The sequence below is a fragment of the Triturus cristatus genome, chromosome 8 (genome assembly GCF_964204655.1).
Source record: "Triturus cristatus chromosome 8, aTriCri1.1, whole genome shotgun sequence".
NCBI lineage: Eukaryota > Metazoa > Chordata > Amphibia > Caudata > Salamandridae > Triturus > Triturus cristatus.
The window spans coordinates 302,100,264-302,126,570 of record NC_140591.1 but is presented as its reverse complement, the minus strand read 5'-3'; the positions used below and the strand labels follow the sequence as shown (position 1 = coordinate 302,126,570).

The 26,307-nt window shown below is 42.1% G+C and overlaps 1 protein-coding gene across 3 annotated transcripts in view; it reads right to left on the bottom strand.

Moving 5' to 3' along the window:
- The window catches only part of IFT88 (intraflagellar transport 88), a 537,246-nt gene that overhangs the window by 313,275 nt on the left and 197,664 nt on the right, over positions 1–26,307 (bottom strand). The gene's annotated exons all lie outside the window — the stretch shown is intronic.

Genomic DNA, 26,307 nt, shown 5'->3' with positions numbered 1-26,307 from the left:
CCTCCTTAATGAACACTACACCACAATGAATTAACCTTCCGCAATCCAGCTTTCTCTCCTCTTACTCATTGACTTTATAATTTTCTTTGAACATGTACAGTGCTCTGCTGCCTTTCGGCTAGGTTCACACTATATAAATAATATTTACATAAATAGTTCTTTTTTTTCGGGCTAATGGTCAGTGGGATGAGGTGAATTATTGGAAAACATAAGTAAATGTTCCATACTTGGTTTTTGGAAAATATTCCACCGACTAGACCTAGTTTGTCAACATCTGATGGCCTAGAACCAGTATTTCCTCTTGATCTCTGTGGCAAAGAGATCTAATTCCGGATTGTCCTAGTATTGGAACACCTTGATGAGTTGCATTTGAATCCTACTCTAACTCATGACACTTACTTATCAATCTTCTGAAAGTATCAGTCCAATTGTTCTATGTGTTAAGATCTCCGACAGAACAGGTGAGTTTGTCTCTTGTTAATTGGTGAACTAGAACACTTAGGTTTTCTAATTAAACATGGTCTGGCTCCATCAAGACAAACTAGTCCTGAATTCTTGGAAAGTAGGCTTACAGGCCCCTACAAATTGCCTCCTGATTTGTGTATCACCCTCATGCTAATAAGTCCTGGATACATGCGCTTCCTTCTTCTGTTATCAGTGGCTTCCACATGAAACTGAAAGACTATGGAGAAGTTAAATCTCTGGACCCACTACACGAAGGTCACCTTCAGAAAAAGTGTAATTATATGAAATAGGGGACTTGTTCATGTTGCTCTTCAAAATCCTTATGCACTGGCCTCATGAGGCAGAATGGTATAATGGGAATGTAAAGTGACATTATCATCACATGCAAAATTGCTTTTAGGATTAGGAGGCGAGTAAAAGGATACAAAGAGGATTTCTCTTCAGTAAAGGTCAACCACATTTTTTGTGCAGACACAGAGGCAGACTTTTCTAAAAATCAAACCCAGGTGCTATGGCTTGCCTTTGATCATCCAATCATTAAAGCAGGGGACAACTTTGCCATCTCAGAACGTCTTCCATAGGTGCAATACACTTTAATAAAATTTGGGTGCAACTCCTTTACCTAGCCTCCACCAAAATGTCCCTTAGGTGAGTACTAGACATCTTCACGATCTTTGGTAGTTACTCCGGCTACTCGATTAATTGGAGAAAGTCTCTCATGTATGTCCTTAATGGGGACCCCCCCCTCTGTAACCAGGGACTGCCCTCTAAAGACGGTCGAGGATGGTTTTTGCTACCTTGGATGTTTGTCACCGCGGACTCCAAGCTCCGCTTCGAGAGAAATCTGCTCCCACCCTTGCTGAGACTGAGGCGTGATATTGGCAACTGGAAGGTGCTCCCACTCTCACTGTTGGGCAGGGCTGCCCTATTTTAAATAATGTCATTGCCCAGAGTTCTTTACGCCCTACAAAACTCGCCAGATCTGGTCCCTGCGAGATACTTCAGGGAAATCGAGAGCTTACAAAGAGAGTTGCTATGGGATGGGAGGCCCCGGATCGCCCTCAATAAGCTGGTCCTAAACTAGCATGATGGAGGAATAAGTCTCCCCGATGTTAGGAAATATTATTGGGCTTCCCACTTGGCCACTATCAATCATGGCACCAACCGCAGCCCTGATGATCCAGGTTACACCATGGACAGATGGCTGGTACCTGGCGGTGGCTATCACAGGGTCCTGTACTCGAGCCCCAGGAAATACCCCTTAACTGGCCCGACCAAACCCGCAGTCCAGGTGTGGCATGTCGCCAATAAAAGCTTGGGATGGGACCGGAAACTCACTTTGGCAACTCCCTTGAGGGATTCGGAACAACTGGGCAATCTGTGGTCCACTAAGGGGTTTGACAAATGGGACCTTATCGGAATCTCCCAGATTGGAGATTTCTGGGTGAAGGGTGTTGTGCTTACGTTTGAGGGAGGGAGTTGGGAGGGTGACGGCCTGGTGCTTGATGATGAGGAATGGCGGGAGGCGGTGGCCTCTCCACGGGAGGTGGTGATTTCTGCTTGTCTGCGACTCGTTCAACTAAAAATCCTTCACAGGATATATGTAACGGGGCCCCAACTGGTGCACATGAGGAGAGCGGAGGGGGGATTGTAGACGGCAATGTGGAGAAAATTTGGGTGCAGATTTTAGGGCAGTCAGGACTTTGAATTGATAATGGAAACCAGCTGGCCACCAGGAACTTGCATTGTTTAGGATGTAGAGGGATATAAAACGGGTATCTTGCAACACCAATCATGTCGTAAATTTTCCTTTGTTAATCAACCTGAAGATTTCAGAAAGTTACCATGCAAAACCATCATTTTTTTAGGTATTTGTTCAACCGGTGCAGATCTCAAATATTACACAATTCTCCTAATTTCTTCTTGACCAGAAAAAATCTGTAGTGAAAGCCCTTGCTTTATTTGGATCTGGGAACAAACTGCTGGGCCCTTTCAGGACCATGCAGAAGGTTTAGAAATAGAGAAGTGGACATGCATGGCTCAAAGCTGTGCCTAATGGCAAACATGGTTGCTGAGGTGATGGGGATACAGAGAAGGCAGTGATGGTGGGGCTGTGGACATAGCTGGAGGTCTCTTAGATTAGTGGGGAACCCAAAATAAAAGTCTTGCATCATGATTTGCAAATCCCTGATTAGGTAATCGGGTACAAGCAGCATTGGAGGCGCCTGGTCGTGATGGCAACCATAATATGTATTGAATCCCAACCTTAAGTAGGATCTTTTTAAAGCCATCATTATTCACCTACCCCCTAGAGGTAAGGGTGACCTGAGACTCTAGTTTCCCTTTGCTCCTGTTTGACAAAGGTCATCCTGAGCAGCAGCATCATCATCTTGATTCTTGACATGTAATTGGCTTGGGCTATGTGCAGAGGTGTAGGTCCTTCATCTTTAGCCTCATTCTTGACCCCTGTGATAAAAAGCATTGCCGATGGCATTGCTGACCCTTATATGGTGAAGTATGTCCTGGTAGCATGAGAGCCGGAGAGTAATGACCCCAGCGTGCCATAAAAGAGTGGTGGCTGTCATCTTTTTTCCTGGCTGTCTGAGAAACTTTTTTTGTGTTACTGAGGATGATGTCACTGGCAGGGACAATGAAGAGGGATAGGCCCTTCGACGGTGAAGCAGTAACAGGTATAAGTGCCATTGACAGTGACAAAAACAATGATTAGATGGAAAATGCTGATGGGACAAAAGTAGTTTTGTATGTAGATGAGGCAGTAGCAGTCATTACATTTGGCCCTGATTAAGATGATGTTGAAGCCGGGATTGTTGCTATTGACAGCGTCGCACATGATTAAATTAAAGCTAACAAAGCTACAGGCAGATTCCTCCACGATGAGGATGGTGCTGAAAACTTACTCGTACATTGCATGGTCTTTGAAGTTCATTTAAGCAAGAATTCTGATGTCCGGTCTTTGGAATCAGAGGACTTCACTTCCTTCTTTAAGACCTTGAAGGGAGGCACCATAGTTTTAAAAGGCATGTGACTTATTAAGGCACCTTATTTATTTAACTCTTTTTATTGGGTTTTAACACATGATATACACACATCTTGTTGGTATCAGATACACAAAGTATCACAGCATAGATTATATTGCAGATGACACAGCTCCTTGTGAGACAATATGAGCATAACACATCAAACAACACAATTGGTAGTCAGTGTTCTTCATAGTCAAGGGGGTACAACAGTATAGGGGGGCTACAGAGATTCATGGAGGATGCTCGTCCGGGGGATAAATTAGCACACATAGCACACGTGATAGTGCTTTCCACAACAAGGTCATCCTGAACCTTTGTCATTTATAACTTGTGTCATTCTAATGGCCTCAGCCATTGTACATCCCAACACATTCTGTGTCCAGCTACGGATTTCTAGAACTTTAGTGCTCAGTCAATGTATTGCCATGTGGTAGCATGAGCTGAACAAATCTTTTTGATTTTAAATTTGCTTGTAATGAAATCCAAACCCAGTAAGCACACGTAGATAGTTAACGGCACAGTTAATGGCATATGTGCCATGTACCTAACCCCTACCTCACCCCAGTATGCAGCAACTTTGGGGCAGTCCCACACCAGCTGATAGTAAGTAACCTCCTGAGTGCTACACTTGAGGCAGTGACTTGAGGCGGTAGGGTTTAAGTGTCATAGGATTGCAGGGATCATGTATGTGCGGTGTAAGAAATTGAAGCGGAGTAGCCGAAACCTAGCATTACTTGATACCTCTTTTACCAGTATTGATGCCTGTTGCCATTGTGTGTCTGAGAAATCTCGGTCGCAGTCTTCCTCCCATTTTTCCCATGTGTGTAATGGGTATTTATGAGCGTCCTCCCCGATGGCCGGGTATAGCAGTGTAATGATTCATCGCCTGCAGTCCGGGCGGACCAGTAGGCCCAGAGAAACAGAGTTTTCTGGAGTGATCTGGATGTCCCCTTGATGACATAATAGTGTAGGTATTGGCCATGAGGTATCTGAAAATGAGCTTGGGCTGTTTCGAAGGAAGACACTGCCCCTGTTTCCCAAATATCCACCAATCTGAGGCAGCTCTCCCCTTCCAGTCTGACATGTTCATAGTGCATTCCAGGTGAGTAAATTCTCGTATGCACCACAATAATAGATCCACAGTATACGGCATATGCCTGCACAACAGCGAGCGGTATCTCCGCATTAATGACGCTACATCGCAGAGCAGACTTGGGGCTTCCTTTAATACTCATGGTGATTGGAAGAGTAGACTGGGTAGGATGTCCCCCGGTAGTGCATCCTCTCAGTAACCCTCTGCCCACACCACCCTCGGGATCGAAGCAGCCAGATATGAAGTGCAGTTGAGCTGCCAAATAGTATGCCTCCAGGTCAGGAACTTGCATGCCTCCTTTCGTGTATGGACAGACCAGCGTGTCCATCTTTACCTCGCTTCTCTTTTTTTCCCCATATGAGCGTGTTAGACAACATTGGAAGAAGTACAGACATCACAGTAACACTATCATTTTGGATATGGGAGGGAGACCCAAGGCACCTTACTTTTAGAAGTGCTCAAATGAAAGCACTTTTTTGGGTGCAGAGGGCAATGGAGCTGTAGAATGTTCCACAGTAATGGCCCTCATTCTCACCTCATTAAAGGGATAACAGTTGTGAAAATACCCATCTGCAGCTTAATGAGTTTGCCAAAGGGATCAAATACATTTAATGGCAGAAGGAGGGTTATTTGGGAACATTTGTACAAATATAAAGTTACATGTAATGTGATGTTTTTATGTCATTCCTAAATAGGACATGTTCCATCGAAATGATCAGTTTGTGGTACTAAATTACCTGAAAGAACCATAGTACCAGCAAGTTACTTCTGGGTGATGTCCCTTTAAGAACTCACTTTGTTTTGTGATTTCGATCCCTAACTTTTAGTTCAATCTCTCTACTTTATCTTGATCTCTTTCTCTCTGTCACCTTAAATTCACGATCCACCATGTCTGCCTCACCCTCCTGCATCTCTACTTTGTTTCCTAAACGTCCCCGTACACTTCTTTCCAAAGAAACCTTCCTTGCATAAAAATTGCAATGCTCACTATTCTCCTCTCGCCAGCATTCCCCCTTTGCCTCTTGTATGAAACTGGAGTATTAGCTGAAGGAGGTGATACTTTGTGATAATGGCGTGTGATCGTTCAACATGAATGGGCACTGTGCTGTCTATGAGCCTCCCACCTCTATTGGTACAACTTCTATCCCAGCCTTTCCCTGTAACTGACAGACATTTTAAAAGAATCAGATGGCCTAAGTTTGATTTCTAGTAGGTGGGCTTTGCCTGTTTGGGTATTAGTGCATTTCATCACAAAAGCTCCTCACAGGAGTGGCCATTCAGAAAATTAACTAAATGTGCCTCAGAGGAAAAGTGTAGGAATACCCGGAGTGAAAAACGAGTTTCTTTCTATGTCTCAAATCTTCCCAATCTTAGTGTTCGAAGCAAGGTAGCTTTTGCAAAAACGAAGGAGGTGAGTAACTTGCAATTGCTTTGGGGATTATGGAAAGGAAACTAAATAATTATGTTACACAAAATCCCCCAAATCTGGATTAAAGGCAAATCTGACAATAACATCAAAATGTATTGTAATATTTCACAATTCTAAATGCATCACTCCCATATAGTTTGAAAACATTTAAAAGCATCTTGCGCCCAGTTTGCATAATTTAAAAATTGCCTCATTCTGAAATACTGTGCCACAGAATGAATATTGTTATAAAAAGTAGCGACCACTAAGAATGTTCAATTATTTTATTTAAAAATGTGGGGATATCCTGTTTCCACACTTACAGCATGGCACTCTTTAAAATACCAACATTTACAAGGGAAGGTAAATAGCAATATGAGACAAAAATCCATTGGACTTGCCTATTAAATCAAACAACTAATATTTTTGGGTTTGCAATTGAATTAATTTTAAATAAAACAGGACATATCTAAAGCAAAAAAAATAATGAATAAGAGCAATTAAACTAATTTTTACCTCACATAATTCCATCAAACATTTCCTTGGAGAAGTTAAAAAAATGGTATAAACAGTCAATAGCCTCTCCCTTAGAATAATATCATGAAAACTCACCCCAATTTCCCAGCCCTAGTGCACCAGGTTAGCCATTACCCAGATGAGGAATGCAAGTATTTGTGATGATAATGATAGTGATGATGATAATAATAATAATAATAATGATGATAGTGATGATAATAACAATAATAATAATAACAATACTATGACTAATAAATGTAAAAGAAACTGTGGAAAGCCTTTACTTGCCCATTGCTAATGCCTCAATATCTCTAGTCAGCTACTGAGAGACCACCTTAGCCGACTCGGGAAGTAGCATCGGGTTTGCTCAAAGCAGCGTACTTTTATGCCATGTGGGGATTTTAGGGGTTTGACCACTAGGTAAAAAATTATTAAAAACATTTTCATGTATATCATATAATCTGAGTTTAGAAGCTCGATGGGTGATACAATAGACATATTCAAGAATCCTTTGAAGGCTTAAAAAAGGCTGTAACCTGGGCTTCTAAGGGAATTCACATGGGCATATTATCAACCCCTTATTGCTGCTTTAGCGGCAGTTTTCTGCCACTAATGCGGCGATAATGTAATCGCCCTTCCTTCATAATATGGCCCATAATCTCTGGCCTCGTATTTAATTTTAAGGACTTGCTGAACCACACTCTTTCTCGCAGACCCCAGCGTCCTAGACAAACGAGTGACGGAGGGGAAACACTAAGGGCTGGGTGCAATAGGCCGACACTATGTCTCCTCCTCCCTCTCTTCTTTTGACTCTCCCTCCCCTTCTCCCTTCCACCCACTCCCCCTCCCTTCCATTCTCACTATGGTCCTTTCATTCGGACTACCTTTCTTTACCTCTTCCACACAGCACACATACTTATGTTTCATTTTTGTCCTGCAGGTTTCCTACGCTGCTTCCACTGGAGTCCAACCCACGTTTTTTTAATTATACTGTTCTATTAAAGTTACATTTCTATTTATTTCTGTTTTAATAAAGGTTACTTATTTTTTCAAATAAATAACAGAGTGTATAGGTCTTCTTTTTCTGACGACACTTGTCTATTGTTTATTGTGAAAATCATCTGTTTATAGGAGATTTTAAGGACAACATTATTTAATATTAGAGTGCACCTACCAAACATAATCTAACTGACTATTATACAAATGAAGCCTGGGTAATTGTACAACTGCAAGAGTTCTATGAGTGTATCACTTTATAACACCATAAGTACTGCCCGTGTAATTACAGAACAAATAAGGCACTGCCTAGGACCACCGAGGCTTCAGGGACTGCCGAGGCCCATCCTGCATATTTAAATAAAGACCCGGAGTGTGGCGATCCCCGGACTTCAGTTGGCCTCGAACCCCCCCTTGAACAATTAGTAAACAATACCTGGGAAGGTGGCGCTCCCCTAGGCTGCAAAACGTCTCTGTGCCCTTCCGCGCCTAATTTCCATTAAGATCCCCAGTCCTACAGAGACCCCGCAATATAATTTGATTAGCCATGGAATATTACCCACCCACCAGGGCCCTCATTTAAAAGAACGGGTGAGACCCCGCCTTTTTTTGTTTTTGTTCTTTTCTCTCCATTTTTACCATCCACATCCCCTCTATTACAGCGATACGAGGTTTTCCTCCTCTCGCTTCAAGTAGTCGAACAAGTATTTGCTATCACAGGGTGGAAGCCATGCGTCACCCTCTAATAGCGAACACAAATGTCCAGCAAATGCACACCCTGGAACATTGTATGAGCTGCGCCTGAGAGGTCGCCCTCCCTAATAACATGATGCATTTGTTAGTATAAACGCATACTAACATTACTTACACACGTGTAGTACAGCGACCAGAATGTAGTGAAGCAGAGGAAGCGCAAAATCAAAAAATATAAATCCTATCAGAAGTCGGATGACATAGTTCAATGAGCCGACGACCGTGGCATGAGTAGAAACAGCTACACGAACAAAACGGGTCTTCAGCACAACGCAAGCAATTTTGAAATATTGCTGAGTGGTGCCTTCTTTTTGCCTTCCCCCACTTGTCGCCAAATTTATGTAGTGAAGACGCAGACAGCAGTGAATCCAATAAGTAGATTTATTACAAGAAAACAAGACACCTGAAACAACCACCAACAGGAGCAGACAGCAAAGCAAACGTCTAATCCAGCACCGTGTACAAACTCCGCAAGGTTCCCCTCATGACAGCCCTACATTCTAACATTACATACTGAGGGCCATATTATCAAGGAATGGCGTTAAAATTATCGCCGCTTTAGCTGCAGAAAACTGCTGCTAAAATGGCGATAATGGGCTTGATAATATGCCTTAGAGAATTCCAATAGAAGTCCATGTTCTCGTGTTAACATGGGCTTCTATTAGAATTCTCTACGGCAAATTATCAAACCCATTATCTGCGTTTTAGCGGCAGTTTCCTGCCGATAAAGCGGAGATAATTTTAACGCCGTTCCTTGATAATATGCCCCTTAGATTCTAGTAGAATTACATACTAACATTCTACTATGACTTACAATGGAATACTACACAGAGCACATGACTTTACAGCAATGAGCTCATAGTTTCATCCACGAGTCTTGACACCGGTAGGGGTAAGACTTTTGCTTCCCACTCCCTATATTGTATAAACTTAAACGAACACTTCTTCAACAAGTATGCTACAGCGCCCAGAGCACATCACTTTACAGCAATGAGCTCACAATTTAGGCTCACGGTTTAATCCCAGAGTCTTCGCACCAGTAGGGATGAGTAGTTCGCTTCCCACTCCCTATATACTATAAACGCATACTAACACTACTTACACACTTATACTACAGCGGCTAGTATCCTACACCGCCCAGAGCCCATCACTTTACAGCAATCAGCTCGGTTTCATCCCCAAGTCTTCACACCGGTAGGCGTAACTACTTCGCTTCCCGCTTCCGGTATACTATCAACACACAGTAGCGGTCAGTAGTTCGCTTCCCACTCTCTGTATGGTATAAACGCCTACTAACACTACTTGTACACGTATGCTACAAACACCAGACCACATCACTTTACAGCAATGACCTCGCGGTTTAGACTCTTGGTTTCATACCAGAGTGTAGCACCATATCATATCACCACCATGCCACTCTGAGCAACACCGCACTTTCAGACCGTTAACAGTGATAACTACCTACTGGTGACCGCCAGTAGGTAATCAAGAACAAATTACAATAGTTCCTTGATTCTTTTATCTTTCAAAAATTCTCTCTATTACTGTCTTTCTACTTTTCCATATAAATAGTTGTTTTCATATTCAAGTACACATCGAAGTCAGAAATGCAACATATTCTATCAACACACTTTCTAGAACATTCTACAACACATGGAGGTTAAAAGTTCATCAATTTTTTTTAAACCTATCGATATTGTTTTGCAACATTTTCTCGAACATTTAACGGCATGTGCAGGTTAAAAGTTCACGATTGTTTTAAGTTTGAACAGTGCCTTCCAAATGCAAGTAGCAGGTGAGGTTGAGTTGAGCAAATTTTATCCTATAATATAGACTATAATATGTACGTGTAAACTGCTTTTTCTTAATCAATCACAAACATACTTTTCCACAAAACAAATGTGCACCCTACTTTTAAAAAACAATGCTTTTCATCTCCCAATCAGGTACCGTTTTGCATGTGAAAAGAAACTAGTTCCCCATCTTTAAACATATCTCTTATTCTACGAAGGAACTGCAAGAGCTACAGACATCTTTCCATACCTTCCAGCCATACCTTCAAAATGCTAGTGTGGATCGTTGGACATAGCTATGTTTTCTGGTGCAAGAGGTATGCAGAACAGAGACGTATTGACTTAGACCTAGGATTACAAAATGTGGACATTAAATGGTTTGGACAGAGAGGATTGAAGTGGCACCAATGGTTGCCTTTGGTTAAAACCTGTTTGAATCTCCAACACCCTGACCTCATGATTGTGCACTGTGGTGGAAACGACCTAGGCACATTGACTGGGGTAGATTTGGAAATGCTTATGAAGGACACCTTTGGACAATTAATGTTACTTTTGCCTCAAACTGTCTTTGTATATTCCAATATATGCCAAAGACAGAAGTGGAAATGGTCCAAACAATTTTGTCTTCAGATTGAAAAATCTTGGAAAAAAAGTCAACAAAGCTGTCTCTGCATACCTCAGAGACCACAGAATGGGGTCCATACACAACAACAACATACGTTTTGATATGGCTGATATATACAGAAGTGATGGAGTACACTTCACAGATCAGGGAAACCGAGTTTTCCTGAATAACTTGAAGCTGTGCATCCGCACTTATATGTAGCTCCAACTAATGAACACAAGGGCTCTTTTTAGAGCCACCCTATAACTTACAACTTAGGTCCCCTATTTTAGGGCCATATAACGCCAACTTCCGCACCCTCGCCAAAATTTATTCTCCACACAGCTGTGGCGCAGCGGCCAGACCATCTCACATAGCAGCACAGACCTCTCGCTTTGATCCCCAGCTCTACTCACCCATATTGGTGAGTAGTTTGCGCTCTACAAATACCATATTGATTTACCTTCGCACTCCCTATACACCACCACCTAAGCACCATACACAAGCTGCAATGTTCTAAACAAAAGTTCATCCAAGTACCTATAACTACATGCTGACACTACTTGCACAGATGTGGCACAGCGGCCAGAGCACATGACTTCACAGCATATGACACACAGTTTGGGCTCACGCTTTAATCCCCGACTCCGGCAGCAGCTCAGCTTAGCAACATGAGACTCTAGACAATACCTCACATATATTCCGTATCCCAGGACTTTCATACCAGTACGGGTCAGTAGTTCATCATAGTAGTTATAAACACATCCGGACACTACTTCCACAACTGTAGGGCAGCGGCCACGGAACATGACTTCACAGAATAAGACACACAATTTGGGCTCACACTTTAATCCCCGAGTCCCACACCAGCTCACCTTACCCGCATCAGACTCTACCCAATACCTCACTTAATTTCCATAGCCCACCACTTACACACCGGTAGGGGTAAATACTTCACTTCGCACCCCCTCTATAGCACACCCTAAACACCCCACAGAGGTTACAGTGCTCCTACCCTCCTATTTCCCACTTCCCCCCCCTTTTTTCACCTTATTCGCTTCAACGGAATCACAAAATGGCGGCCAATGGCGGCAACCGTTTGCACCGCTCGCAGCCAATCAGCAACAAGCTCGTGCTCGTAACGCCTCAGCCAATCAGATGGCAGAATTCCCAAATATCGATATCTGTAAATTTCGATATTTCTCAAATACTACCAAACTAATTTACACCAAATAAACAAAAGTGTGATTTCTAGACCAAGACCCTTCTCCCTGCCAAATATGGGGTAATTCCGTTCACCCGTTTGACCTGTAGCCTTGTCTAAAGTTTCCTATGGAAATTAACATGGAGAAAACACGTTTTGGGACCCCCCCTTTATCTCGGGCCCCCCCTTGACGAATCACCCCCAAACTTTCAACATAGGACCTGATCTCAACAAAAAATTAGTTTTGAAAGTTTTGCGAAGATCGTCAATCGGCGCCAAAGTTATTGCGAATAGATTGTTGCCATTTTCCTATGGTAACTTGGTCCTAACTATAACTAACTACTGGCGACCGCCAGTAGGTAATATATATATATATGATCAAGACTGTTATCAGTCGAAACGCGTTGTGGATTAAACTTGGATTAAACATACTTTTGTCCTGCCTCTTATCCTGAGAGCGTACGATATTGAACTGTTTTTTGCTTTGGATTACGTTTGCCGGCACGCTCCGCCAGTGTGTACGCCACCCTCCTATGGGTCCCAGCACTTCAGAAGGAGTTCAAATTGAAGAAATACGGGCCACACCGATCCAGTTCTCGAGAATATATCTTTATTCACGGGCACAAAGGAAGACGCGTTTCGAGCTATCCAGCTACGATCCAATCCTGACGGCGGCGAACAGACAGGCACTGACTCCGTGATATGATGGTAAAGAAGTTTTAATCCATACAACAACCTAGACGTGTTTCGACGGCGTACCGCCTTGGTCACTACATATATATATCGTAAAAAGTTCCACTCTGCCTATCTTTGGCACCTGACAGAAACTGTCAAAACCATAGAACTATCACCTCAAATGACTTGGACGATGAGACAACATACCAACTGCAATACGACCCATGCCATTTACATGATCACTTGCCCGTGTAATCTCAGATATATTGGGATGACCTGCCGCGAGATCAAACAGAGAATCTGCGAACATAGAAGTAATGTTAAATGCAGACGAGGAACAACAAAAATGAGCAATCACTATATCGACCACCCACATACTGTGACTGATCTGAGATGGATAATACTCGAAACCCTTGCTTCTAAAACACCCAATGCAGAAAAATTACTCTTTGAAAAGGAACAAAGATGGGTCCACCGCCTTAAGACCAATATCCAAGGATTGAACGACGACATCCCATGGCTAAGTGTGTAATTGTAAATAGACGTCTGAACTATAACACTAGACATGAATACACACATATACTCCCCTTCTCACATTCTCTTCTGAATGACCTAAGGTACCAGGAAGTTAGAACAGAACATGAATTCTAAAGGAACCAGCTTGTCAAAATAAGAACATGAACATTTGTGAGTACTCTCTCCCTCATGTGACATGACAACATTGCCATGTTTGGCCGCAAATTTTTTGCAGCACAGTCAATGATTTTTGCTTCAACTGAGTATCAATAATTTTTTAATATACCAAACTCACGACTTTTCAATTTCATTGTCGTTTCCACTATAACGATATTCACCTGCTCAATAAAGTTTTCTGTAACGCGCGATGATCCCAACACAAACAGTCTTTCTTCCTTGGCGCCTAACTCAATACTTAATCCCGCCTCCCGGGTCCTCCGTGTCAACAGGAAGACAGTGTCAGCACAAGTCGTGGCTGCACCGGAATCGCGGTAATGGAGAACTACTCACAGCCGATTAAGAAGACACGTAACGTTACTGTGAACCTTTACTATTTCTGCAACGTTTGTTCTTTTTCTTTTACCCTAACAGTAATATCGCTGACTTGTTCGCCCTACGGAGTTCTAATTTGGAGCCCCGAAGGTATTGCTTTATATTTTGCTTACATATCCTAACGTTTGCTGACAGCCTATCTCAGCCATGGCTTGCTTCTCCATGTACTCCGATACCTGCAAAAAACCTTATCGTTCGGCTTCAGCCAACAATGTTTTGCACTAACCTTTGCTAAACCATGACCTTGCCTAACACGCGCAATATCTTGATATAACTAACCCTTATTACCACCGTTATATACCATAACATAGTACAGACAGGCACCTTTCGGCGCCCCGATACATGTAACAACTTATCGTTTACAATTGGCCCACTATTTTTGCACTAACCTTTGTTTGATAAGACTAACAACATCTTTATCGACTATACGTTATGAATATCTTCTAAAAACTGAACGGTCTGGTTCTAATAAGAGTGCATGTACATTTCGTTCCCAGCACTATCTATGCACACCTCACTTACCTGTTTTTAAACTTACCATTTTCCAGCGTAGATGGTCCGAATTTCCACTTGCTTCTTAAAAGATGTATACCAACTGTATCTAAAGATTTGCCATTTATACTTGCTTTTGTATTGCGATTTCAGCTTTACCAAGTAATGACTTCGTCCTTCTTGCACTAACCAAGGACGTCTTTGTTTACCTTTCTTCCTCCTCCCCCCCCCTCCCTTGAACGTAGTTCATTCGAATAGTATTGGAACTTCCACCTAGTATTGGATAATATACCAATCTCACTTTGTTTTCACCTGAGGTCCTGAAGAAAGCCCCCCGACCCTTCTGGGCACTCTAGGGGCTGAAACATGTCGACCGACCACTCAGACTAAAACTGCAGCGGATTCATTACATGTCTACTCTGCAACTAGCTGTTTTTTATATTTTCCCCTGCACCTAATAGAATAAAAATTTGTGAATATAGGTAGCTTGAGGAATTTTTTAACATAACCAATCACTACACTTGAGCACTTCTCACCTCCTTTTATTTTTAATTTTTTTCCCTGATCACTACTGGAACATCCAGTGGTTCCCTCCGGGTTGGAGGAAGCATGGGAAAAACCCTATGATGATGCTGTCACGTATTTAGATATCAAGGCGGAGAATCAAGATATACCGCCCACGAACTGCCTTACGTGAATGAGGGTTTAATGCAGTAAACCACGGAAATACACAGGCATAGTGCCTGCCATGACGCGTTTGGCTCGTCAAAGCGAGCTTGATCACATGATATGCCTCAGTTCCTAGGAAACGCCTTTAAAAAAAAAAAACGTGCACAAGTGAATATAGAAACAATGATGTCAAGTTCATAAGCACAGACATATATATATATGATTCACCAAAGTCCAAACGAGAACGCACTCAACAGCAATCGTGATTCCTCCGATCTCTTTATTCATGGGGAACCGGCATTGATCCTCTTGATACTCTGCCGCCTGACCGGTTTCGGAGACCCCCCCGCTCCTTATTCATAGGCATGACTGTGAATCTGTAAATATTTCCCAACATGCTTATAACTACTTCATTCCTGCCCTCAGTGGGCTGCACAGGTGCTTATTTTCACCATCGCCTTCTGGGATTTGTAGTATGCTGGGAACGTACATACACATATATACATATATATATATATATTCACTGAAAAAAACATAGGTTTCAGGGGCTTTATAGTTAGCTGGACATTTCACTCGTACAAAACCCGTGAAATTCCCCCGTTATAGTTAGTTCAGCTAACTATAACTCGCGCGCCCGCAATGCACTGCTGATGACGTCACATATTACATCACTCATGACATGGTCAGTGATATCACTCATGACATCACTGATGACATCTCAAATGACATCACTGATGACATCATCCAGTGAATGTGTGTTTTTCTTAAAATTAAATATGTTTTATATATGTATATCTCAAGCTCAATGGAAGAATAAATTGGTAAATAAGTGTGTAAATGGATGATTTTTTTTGTAAAATTGATTGTATAACGGACTGATTAAGTGTATCTTAGGGACCCCCAGTATTCAAGCATAGTTATTTCCCCATCTGGCGCGCGTTTGCAGAGTGCTCAAAGGAGGGGGCATGGCCTCCGGCACGATGATGGACCTTTTAAAAAAAAAAAAGTTTAAGAAGGGGTGGTTGTGTGGCCCCCCTTCTTTCCCTATTATTCTTGGCCCTGGGGACCCCATCCCTCAGGGCCTGCCCCCAAATTAATTAAAAAAAATAATAATTTGTGAAGGGGGCCGTGTGGCCCCCCTCCCGAGGCCTTAATCGGCCCCGGGGACCCCATCCCCCGGGGCCAGCCTTTGTTTTTTTTAACTATGTAAATTTTGGGGAGGGGCCGTGTAGCCCCCCCTCCCGGGCCACTTGTAGCCCCGGGGACCCCACCCCCCGGTGCTGGCCCTCTCCGTTGGGAACCGTGGGAGGGTCCCCAATCCCCCCACGGTCCCTGCCAGCTCCCCGCGTCCCTCGGGAGCCGGCATTGCTTTTCCACATGGGGAGCTGCTACGATGCAGCTCCCCGTGTGGAAAAGCAATTTGATTTGAATTTTGAAAGAGAGTTTTCAGTGCAGTGTCACTGCAGGAGCCGGCCCTGGGGGGTGGCGGTCCCCAGGGCCACAGCAAGGCTCCAGGAGGGGGGCCACGTGGCCCCCTCCCACAATCTACAGAGCCCCGGGGGTGATGGTCCCCAGGGCTGGGGGGTATGTCACGGACACCCCAATTTAAATATTTAGAGCCCCGGGGAGTGAGCAGTCCCCGGGGCGTGTGTGGGTGCTTGTGCCCCCCCCCACACAGGGTATTGTTTAAAAATATAAAGCCCCGGGGGTGGCAGTCCCCGGGGCTGGGGGGGGGCCTGAGAGCCCCCCCCGCAACTGATTTAAAGAAGCCCCGGGGGTGGCGGTCCCTGGGGCTGGGGGTGCCTGAGAGCCCCCCCACCTAATTTAAAGAAGCTCTAGGGGTGGCGGTCACCGGGGCTGGGGGGCCTGAGAGCCCCCCACACCTAATTAAAATAAGCCCTGGGGTGGCGGTCCCCGGGGCTGGGGGTCTGAGAGCCCCCCCACCTAATTTAAAGAAGCCCCGGGGGGTGGCAGTGCACGGGGCTGGGGGGGCCTGAGAGCCCCCCCGCACAAAATAAAAAAAGCCACGGGGTGGCGGTGCCCGGTGCTGTGGAGCCCCTCTGGGCCCCCCTTTACATAATAACTATTGCCCCTATTGGATTTGGCCCCCCCCCCCCCCCCCGGGGCTAATTACCAAAGATGCGCGGGAGCCCATGCTTCGTTTTTTTTTTTTATCGGCAGGATCCGCGCACCCTGAGCGGATTTTGCCAGCCTAGGGGGTCAGGGTGTTTCTACCCTGACCCCTTTTTGTGTTTTTCGTGGTCTTTTTCTGCTTTCTTGTGCCTCGGTTCTACCGAGACACAAGATGGCTGCCAACTCTTCCTGGTTTGGAGTGTTGACAGCCAATTAGCATACAGCTCGTGCTCGGCAGGGTGCACGGATCCACCGCGCCCATAGATATAGCTATATATGTGATTTTACTTTTGATTTTCTCAGGAACTACTGAACGGGTTTACACCATTTAACCAAAAGGCACGATTCTGAACCAAGGGCTACCTTTTTGCAAAATTTGGTGTAATTCCGTTCAGCAGTTCGGGCTATAGCTGCGACTAAAGGTTCCTATGGAAAATTGCATGGGGAAAACCCGTTTTGGGACCCCCCTTTTTTCTTGGCCCCCGCTTGACGAATCAATCCGAGACTTTCAGGATAGGAGCGGACCAGAGCTGGCCAAAGGTTTTGAAAATTTCGCGACGATTCGGCAACCGGCGCCAAAGTTATGGGGAATAGAATGTTGCGGATTTCTGTACGTATGTGTATGTATGTATGTATATATATATATTCACTGAAAAAACCATAGGTTTCACACATGTTATAGTTAGTGGAAATTTTACGGATAAAAAACCAATGAAATTGCCCCGTTATAGTTAGCACAGGCAACTATAACTCACGCGACCACAATCCTCTGCTGATGCTAATACTGTATTTAGACACTTATTTGCCCATGTCTTCTTCCATACATTTTTAGCTATACATATATTACAAATATTTTTTTTTCATAAAGACACATATGTCATCAGCAGAGGATTGCGGTCGCGTGAGTTATAGTTGCCTGCGCTAACTATAACGGGGCAATTTCATTGGTTTTTTATCAGTAAAATTTCCACTAACTATAACATGTGTGAAACCTATGGTTTTTTCAGTGAATTTGCAAGGTTTTTTAAATGCTAATTCCTAACTATAACGTGTGTGAAACCTATGGTTTTTTCAGTGAATTAGTACGGTTTTTTAAATGCTAAGTTTTTTTCCCTTATAATAAGCCCTGTACATTTGGTGGCCTACGGCCACCAAAAGCACAGGGGGTGGGGTAAGTGTGGATAGTGTTTTTTTCCATTGTAATAAGCCCAGCACATTTGGTGGCCTTCGGCCACCAAAAGCACAGGGGGTGGGGTAAGTGTGGATAGTGTTTTTTTTATTTTTATTTTTTTACCGTACGCTTACCGTAAGCGTACGGTAAGCGTACCCCGCGAAATTGCCGAAAAAAAAATAAAACCGTTTTTGCACTTGGGGGATGTTTGGGGACTCCCTCCACATGACTATGTGGGAGGGAGTTGTCAAAACAGCCCCTTTACATGTTTTTGGGCTTCCGATTTTAAAAATCTCTCTCAGTGCGAGAGACAAAATGGCGGCCGCCGCTTCCTGGTTTCGGCCGATTCGAATGTTTACTAAGATCTAAGAGCCAATCAGAATCGCGCTCGCGCACGCCACCGTACGCTTACCGTAAGCGTACGGTAAGCGTACCGTAAGCTGGCTCAGATATATATATTGATTTAAAGGCTATTTTCTCAGAATCTACTGAACAGATTTACACCAAACCTACAAAAGGCACTTCCTTGACCTAGGGACTACCTCTCTGCCAAATTTTGAGTAATTCTGTTCAGCCATTCGGGCTGTAGCTCGTTCTAAAGGTCCTATGGAAAAATGCATGGGAAAAACGCGTTTTGGGACCCCCCTTTTATCTCAGCCCCCGCTTGACGAATCCCCCCGAGACTTTCAGGGTAGGAGCGGAGCGTAGCGCCCCACCTATTTTGAGAAATTCGTGAGGATTCGTCGACCGGCGCCAAAGTTATTCAAAATAGAATGTTGAGGTTTTCCTATGGAAACGTGGTCCTAACTATAACTACCTACTGGCTATCGCCAGTAGGTAATATATATATATATATATATATATATATATATATATATATATATATATATATATATACACACATATATATATATACACACACGCACACACACACAGATACATACATATATATATTCATAAATATAAAACATCATAAAAATATAAACTGCAAAACATTCAATAAATTACCAAATTAATTTAGTTAACAAAACATTTAGTAAATATTTTCAAAAATATGAAAATAAAACAATGTATATTATATATACAAATACTAGAAACTTAAACAAAAACGGATAATAATATTAGATATATTTAAACAATATAAAACAAAGTATCTCACTCCGGTCTGTGTAACAGAAAGGAAAGAAAGCGTTGGACTTCAGAGGGGTTACATTTACTATTCCTACTTTAGTCAGTGCAACAGTAGGGAAAGCGCTGGACTCCACAGTGGTAACAGTTACCATTCCCGTCATGTCTGTGCAGCAGTAGGGAATGCGTTGGAGTTCGGAGGGGGCAAAATTTACTATTACCACTCCAGTCTGAGCAACAATAGGTTAAGCATTGGAGTTCAGAGGGGCTAAATTCACTAATCCCACTTCAGTCTGTACAACAATTGAGAAAGTGTTGGACTCTGGAGGGGTAACATTTACTATTCCCACCCGAGTCTGTTCAACAGTAGCGAAAGCATTGGACTTCGGTGGGGTTACATTTACTACTCCCATTCCAGTCAGTGCAACAATAGGGAAAGCGTTGAACTTTGGAGGGATTACATTTACTTTTCCCACTCCAGTCTTTGCAACAGTAGGGAAAGTACTTCAATTCAGGGAAGAGGTGTGGCGCAGCGGCTACAGCTGCTGTCTCCCGAGCACGGGGTACCGAGTTCGACAGCAGCTCATTTCAGCACCATGTGAATCTGGGCAATAGCTCACTTAATCTCCCCGATGGCCCCCATCGTCTGCATACCTTTAGGGGTGATAAATCGCGCTTTACAAATCAGAAATTATTATTATTAAAGTATAACATTTTTGTGACATAACCCTATTAATTTATAACACATATGAAACTCTTAATATGAAATTTATTAACACAAAAAAGTGTTATATATATATATATAACAATTAACATGAATATTAAATAATTTCATAATTATCAATTTAAAGATTTCATTTATTTATTACCTAATCAACTTACCACACCACACCCCCACAAACCTATTAGCCCACAATTAAAATATAACTAAAGTAAATAAATAGAACACAATTAACATAATCAATAAAATATTATTTAATAAATTAATAATTAGTTTAATTAATGAATAACGAACTTTCCAACCTATACCCGTACACACCCAGCAGCTCGCGCCGAATATATAAAACATAAAATATGTAACTATTAACCAATTTACATAATTAATAACCAATTAAATAATTACGAATACATTGTTAATTAATTGCTAATTAATTACTACTTAATTAACTTCCCATCCTATACAAACCCAACAAACTGCAGCTGATATAAACCTAAAACATATAAGAATTACAAAAATTGCATATTTAATATTCAATTAAATAATAATAAAATAAGAATCAATTGTTAATTAATTACTACTGAATTTCCTACCCTATACCCCTACCAACCCACCAGTCCACACCTAATATATACCTTAAAAATATAGAATTATTACACAATTTACATATTTAATAATCAATTAATTAATAACTGTAAGTAATTATTACTTAATAAACTTCCCAACAAATACCCCTACAAACCCAGCAGTTCTCACCTAATAGAACTTGCATATATTTATTCCACAAATAACATCATTAATAATCAATTAAATAATTGAGAAATTAATAATTGGTAATTATATTTAACTTTCCACCCTACGCCCCTACAAACCTAGCAACCTGCTATGACACTATACATCACTATTAACAATTAAGTTTAAAAATGAGAAATCACTTACAATTACAAGCTAAATTTAAAAATATTAAAAATTATACAAACAGTAAATTTAGATATGCACTAAAACCCAAAGATAATTAAAAAAGAATATTTTTTACAATTATATTATTGAAAACGCTATTAATAACCATACCCTTGACAACGATATTACTTACCTGCGAAATCGATATACTGGACAACGATAAATCTGCATCACAATATTTTTTCATCATGATATTTTTGGGGGATATTTCTGCAACTCAATATTTAAAACTCAATATTTTGTCCAAATATTGACCGGAGGTTCGATGCCAACAGCTGGACGATTCCAGGCTCCATCAGTTGTTTAACCAGAAAGTTGGCAAAACATTTCTAAGGCCTACTTATTGAAGCTTGAGGACAGGAGGTGCACACACTAACACCAGGCAAGAGTCCAGGACTAGGGGACCATCACTTAGGGGTAAGGACTCACTCCAGTAGAGACCAGCAGCAGGGTCAAGTTAGAACTGGTCAGCTGGGTAGTTGCAGGCAGAGAGGTCTCTGGACGTGTGTTGTATCCCCGCAGTTCAAACAAGAGGTCAGCCAATTGACCCTTGGTGTCTCTTCTGGAGTCTTGGGTACAAGGAAATCAGGTGCGGTCTTCCCTCTGGTTCTTCAGACTGGAGAACAGTCCCTCTTCTGATTCATAACAGTGCCAGGACTGCTCTGACAAGGGTTCTGGGGATGCCACTTAATGCCCAGCGCCAACCTGTGAGTGGGGGCAATCATTTTTCCACACTGTAGACTAGTTCTGGGCAGCAACCCCCCACCGAACCCACTGAGCTTGGAGCCAGCCTGACTAGAAAGACAAAAGGGAAGCAGGGCTAGGTGTGAGTTTCAACTGGCAGTAAAAGGGTAGGCATCCTTTGAAACTCAATAAGGGACTGGGCACAGCCCCTAGACCATCCTGTCAAGGAAGGAGGCTCCTTCCCCCTTCCAGAGCCCATTATAGGAGCAATAAACATCTCACCACAGGGCAGCCATCAGAGGACAGGTGAAACCTTACCACCAACAGGAAAGTCTTTTGGTTTAAATCAGGAAAATAACAACTTTCTAAAAGTGTAATTTACAAAATAGTAATATAGAATCCAACTTGCCCATTGAATAGGATTTTAAATTACTATTAAATGAAAAACAATTATTTAGCTATTTCCAAATTGCATTTAGCACTTATTAAATGTAATAGTATAAACAAGTGTTAGCCTAGGAGAGATCCAGCATTGCCACAGTGATAAACGAATTTAGAGGTTTGTCACTGCCAGGACGAGACATGTCCTACTTTTAAATACTGTACACCCTGTCCTATATGCATTTAAGGACTACCTTAGGGGAGACTTATAAGTATCAAAAAGGAAGGTTTAGGACAAGGAAAATGTTTAGCCACGCCAAAATGGCAGTTTCAAAACTACCGAGCCAGGCTGCTGTGGTAGGCCTGGAGACAAGGTTTGCAGTGCTACTGCAGTGGGTGACACAAGGAGTGTTGCAGCCCACTAGTAGCATTTAACGTACCGGCCCTGGGTACAGTTAATACCATTTACTAGAAAGAAAATCAAATGTGTTAATCAGGCAATTTTAATATCTTTATAATGGAGAGCACAAGCACATTACCACTGGTTAGCACAGCGTTTACATACAACAAAAATAGGATTCAGTAAAAAGGCAAATAATGCTGGGTGACCCTGTAGGAAGAGCAAATTCTCAAATACTCTTCATTCCGCAACATCATTATTTCTTCTCCCGCCTTCTTTCCCTATGCCACCATCCCTTAAACTCCTTACTGCCACAAAGCCCCTTGTCACACTCTTGATTGCCAAACCCGTGATCCTCCACAAAAACATCTACCCATTTTCCCTCTGTCCTTGCTCTTCTCCTTCCACCTCCAGTCCTCTTCACTACCTCCTCATTACCACTGTCAAATACCACAAACTTCTCCCCATAAACAAGAAGACCCTTTTCTCTCTCATAACCATTCTACAACCATCTCCATCACAAACCTATGCTGCTTAACATTCCCGATCCTCATCATATGTCCAAAACCCTACACACACCTTTTCATTACCCCCTGAACCTCCAGTTACCTCACTTATGATCCACCACCAGATATTCTCTCCTTCACCCTCTCTCTTTACATCTGTTGTCATCTCATCTCTACCCCACATGCTTCGATTCCATCTCTTGGCCTTCCTTCTACCTCATCACTGATTTTCCCTCGTCTCACTTACAATTCTTTCACATCTTGCTACCTCCTTCACCACAAGGGTGCACATTCCCTGTCAGCTCACTTCCTCTATTACCACTCCTTCTTACTATTCTGCACTCATACATGATAAGCATCCACTTCCTTCCTATCCAGACTTCATAACCTCTTCATCTCATCTCCCATTTCCTCCTCCTCTATCATCGACACCTTCTCTACTTCACCCAAACCAACACCCTCAACATAGCCATGCATGTCCATCTCTGCCTGCTCCCCTCTCCTGCTCTTCCACTTTCCTACTTCTTTTTACTGTGAGTCACTAGTTTAAGTATTAGTGATGCCACTGAACCACTTCGCATCTATTTCAGTGGGAGCATGATCTCCCCATCAGCCCTTAAATCTCTTCTGCTTTGCTAAGCAACGTCTTGATGTGTACAACACCTTTAGTCAGCTCTAACTTGTACCTACTTTTACTGCATTCGGTTACCAAAGACCTCACACTGACCCACCTCACTTTCAAGGAGCGTATCTGGTATGTATATCTACACAATCAGACGTGAAGTTGCCAATTAAACAAGACACTCTTTCGGCTGTAAGCCAGACCTATTGGCATTGCCACTGCTTGTAATGGAAGAGGTCTCATACTTTTAGTTTTATCCATTGATACCACATTTAGACCAAAGAAGTCAGCAATATATGGGGTTCTGTCAGAGTAGTAACTTGCACTGGGTGAGGCTCTGGGTGAGGCTTAATACATCTAGTCAACATAAAAGAAAGAGAGAGAGGAAATGGTGGAGTAGCTTGGTTATACACATGCATCATTGTACAAAAATTGCCTCCACCACATAATTTTCTATGTGAGGAAAGCAATCCCCACTGCCATACAGTTCTTCGGCATTCCACAGGAGGCTGGGAGTTGGTGGGGGAAAGAGGCCTAATGAAAATGCCCAGCCACAGTTTGCTAGGAAAGCTGAAAACAAAGAAGGTTGCTGGTGGGCGCATGGTATTTGTTTATAGTTTGCAATTTCTTCTCTAGCTGGGTGAAAAACAGTTGTATCTATTAGCAGTTTGGCACTTTAGAAAGTAGCAGTGAGCATGTTTGACATTATAACACTTCACCTTGGCCAAAAAGAATGTAACATTTTCCTAAATTTGTAAATTTACTTAAGTGTGTGAAAGAAAGAGGATAAACAGAGGAAAATCAATTCATATGAGTATTCTGGAAGTCCCTATTCCACAACCTGATGCCCCCACCCCCCAGTCAGCAATGTATGTTAACTATATATTGTCATTTTTTATTTGCGACAAAAACATGAATGATGCTTTTGAATGGCTTATGAGAATATTGGCACAGGTCTTTCTGCGTACAGTACTCATGAAAACATGTAGCAATACATCTGTATCCTGTATCGGAAACTATATTTAAAATTAATGGCCACAAAAGATGAAGAAAGAATACTCAGCTTGCTTAGAATTAGTAGCATGGTAAGGACCAAGCTTTGGATGACCCTTTAGAAAGATGTGGCATTTCATGATAGAGTCTCTGAACTACTTAGGTTTAGGGTGTTACCTGGAAAGTAATAGGTCAAATCAAATCCAGTTTGTTGTCCATCATACAAAACTGGATGACTTTTTCCATTTGGTCAAATAACTAATTGTTTGCTGCTATGTGTATCTGCTAGTTTGAAGGGGAGGATAAGCGCTGAAGTGTTCTTTTCCATTCTTCTCCAAAATGCCAAATTGCTGCCAGTCGTTAATTATACACTTAACATACAACGCAACTAAATGCTAACTTCACAACCTACCTCTTTATACTTGCAGAATGGAGCAAGAAGTGAGAAGGAAAGCAAAAGATGCAATTGAAAAACGGAAACAAAATCATTAAACGATGTACTACGATACTACATCTACAAATGAAATAAAAATGTTTTATAAGAGATAATTTGATAAAGGGATTTATGGTAACTGACATTAACGTTCTTTGTTGATTTCTTTGAAATAAATTGTTACATCCTCTAAATTACACATAGGGATACATTTTAAACTAACACAGTAGTTCATCATTGCCACAGGAAATACAGCTCAAGGTAACCCAAAAGTAAAGCAAGAGGTTAAGCATTAGACATAATTGATAAAGACTGAAATTCACAGTACAAACGTGCTATACGCATCATATTTAATACTATGATTACTAGCACAACATTGAGACACCCCTCTGATGTGACCTCTTAATACCAATTTGAGTGAAAACAGGAGTTTCTTTCCAAATAGGTCCTACAAGGCCTACTGTATTACTGCGGATGACTCTAGGGACAAATCTACCAGGTCAAACATGATATACACACAAAATAGACACAGATTTGGGGATTTGCACACAGACATCGGAGCAGTAAAAATTACTTCAAAATGTTATCCCCCATTCCATAGGTTTTATAAGGACAGTCACTGTATCAGTAATTCTGGGCGCAAACCTAACACACTGATATTACTGCAGGATTCATTATAGAGGTCTAAGAAATTTAGACATAAATCCATATTCAGTCTATTAGATTCCAACCCCTTGTGTGGGAAATAAGAATGGGGCCCAATTTTAGATTTTGTAAAAGGGAGACGTTATGTACTTAAAAAAACCAAATGTATTATCAGAGATTAGGGGAGGTTAATATGGAATGTTGATAAAGAGATTACCATTGTCATAGAATCCGCTTTCAAAATAGTAAATATTTAGCTACTAAAGTTATTTTCACAAAGCTATGTTACCAGTGAAATACCAACGTCATTATAGAGTAGTCAAACCTAGGAAACGGGCAGGATAGTGAGAGGTTCAAACCATGGTTTGTTTGTGAATCCCCACAAACGTGTGTACTTTTTGACATTTGCAAACTCATCTTACACTCTAGAAAATGCTGGAGATTTACTCCAGAAGATTATTGGATACCTTCCCTTGCAGGGTGAGAACAGAAATGGAAGATTTTCAAATATTCAAGGTGTGTGAGGGAAGGGTTTTCTGTGAGTGGGGAAATATGTTCCTTGTGGAGGAATAAGGATGAAAAGAACAGAAATATGCATTTCCACTTTGGGCTGTAATTACCCAATGCAGTGTCATAGAATGCATATATCCCCATATTGGGGGCACAGTAGATGTCACTAGGGTGACCCCCCTCACTTAACGTGAGATAACTTTTTACCAACAAACCATTGTTTTGAGATATGTTAGTCTAATTAGT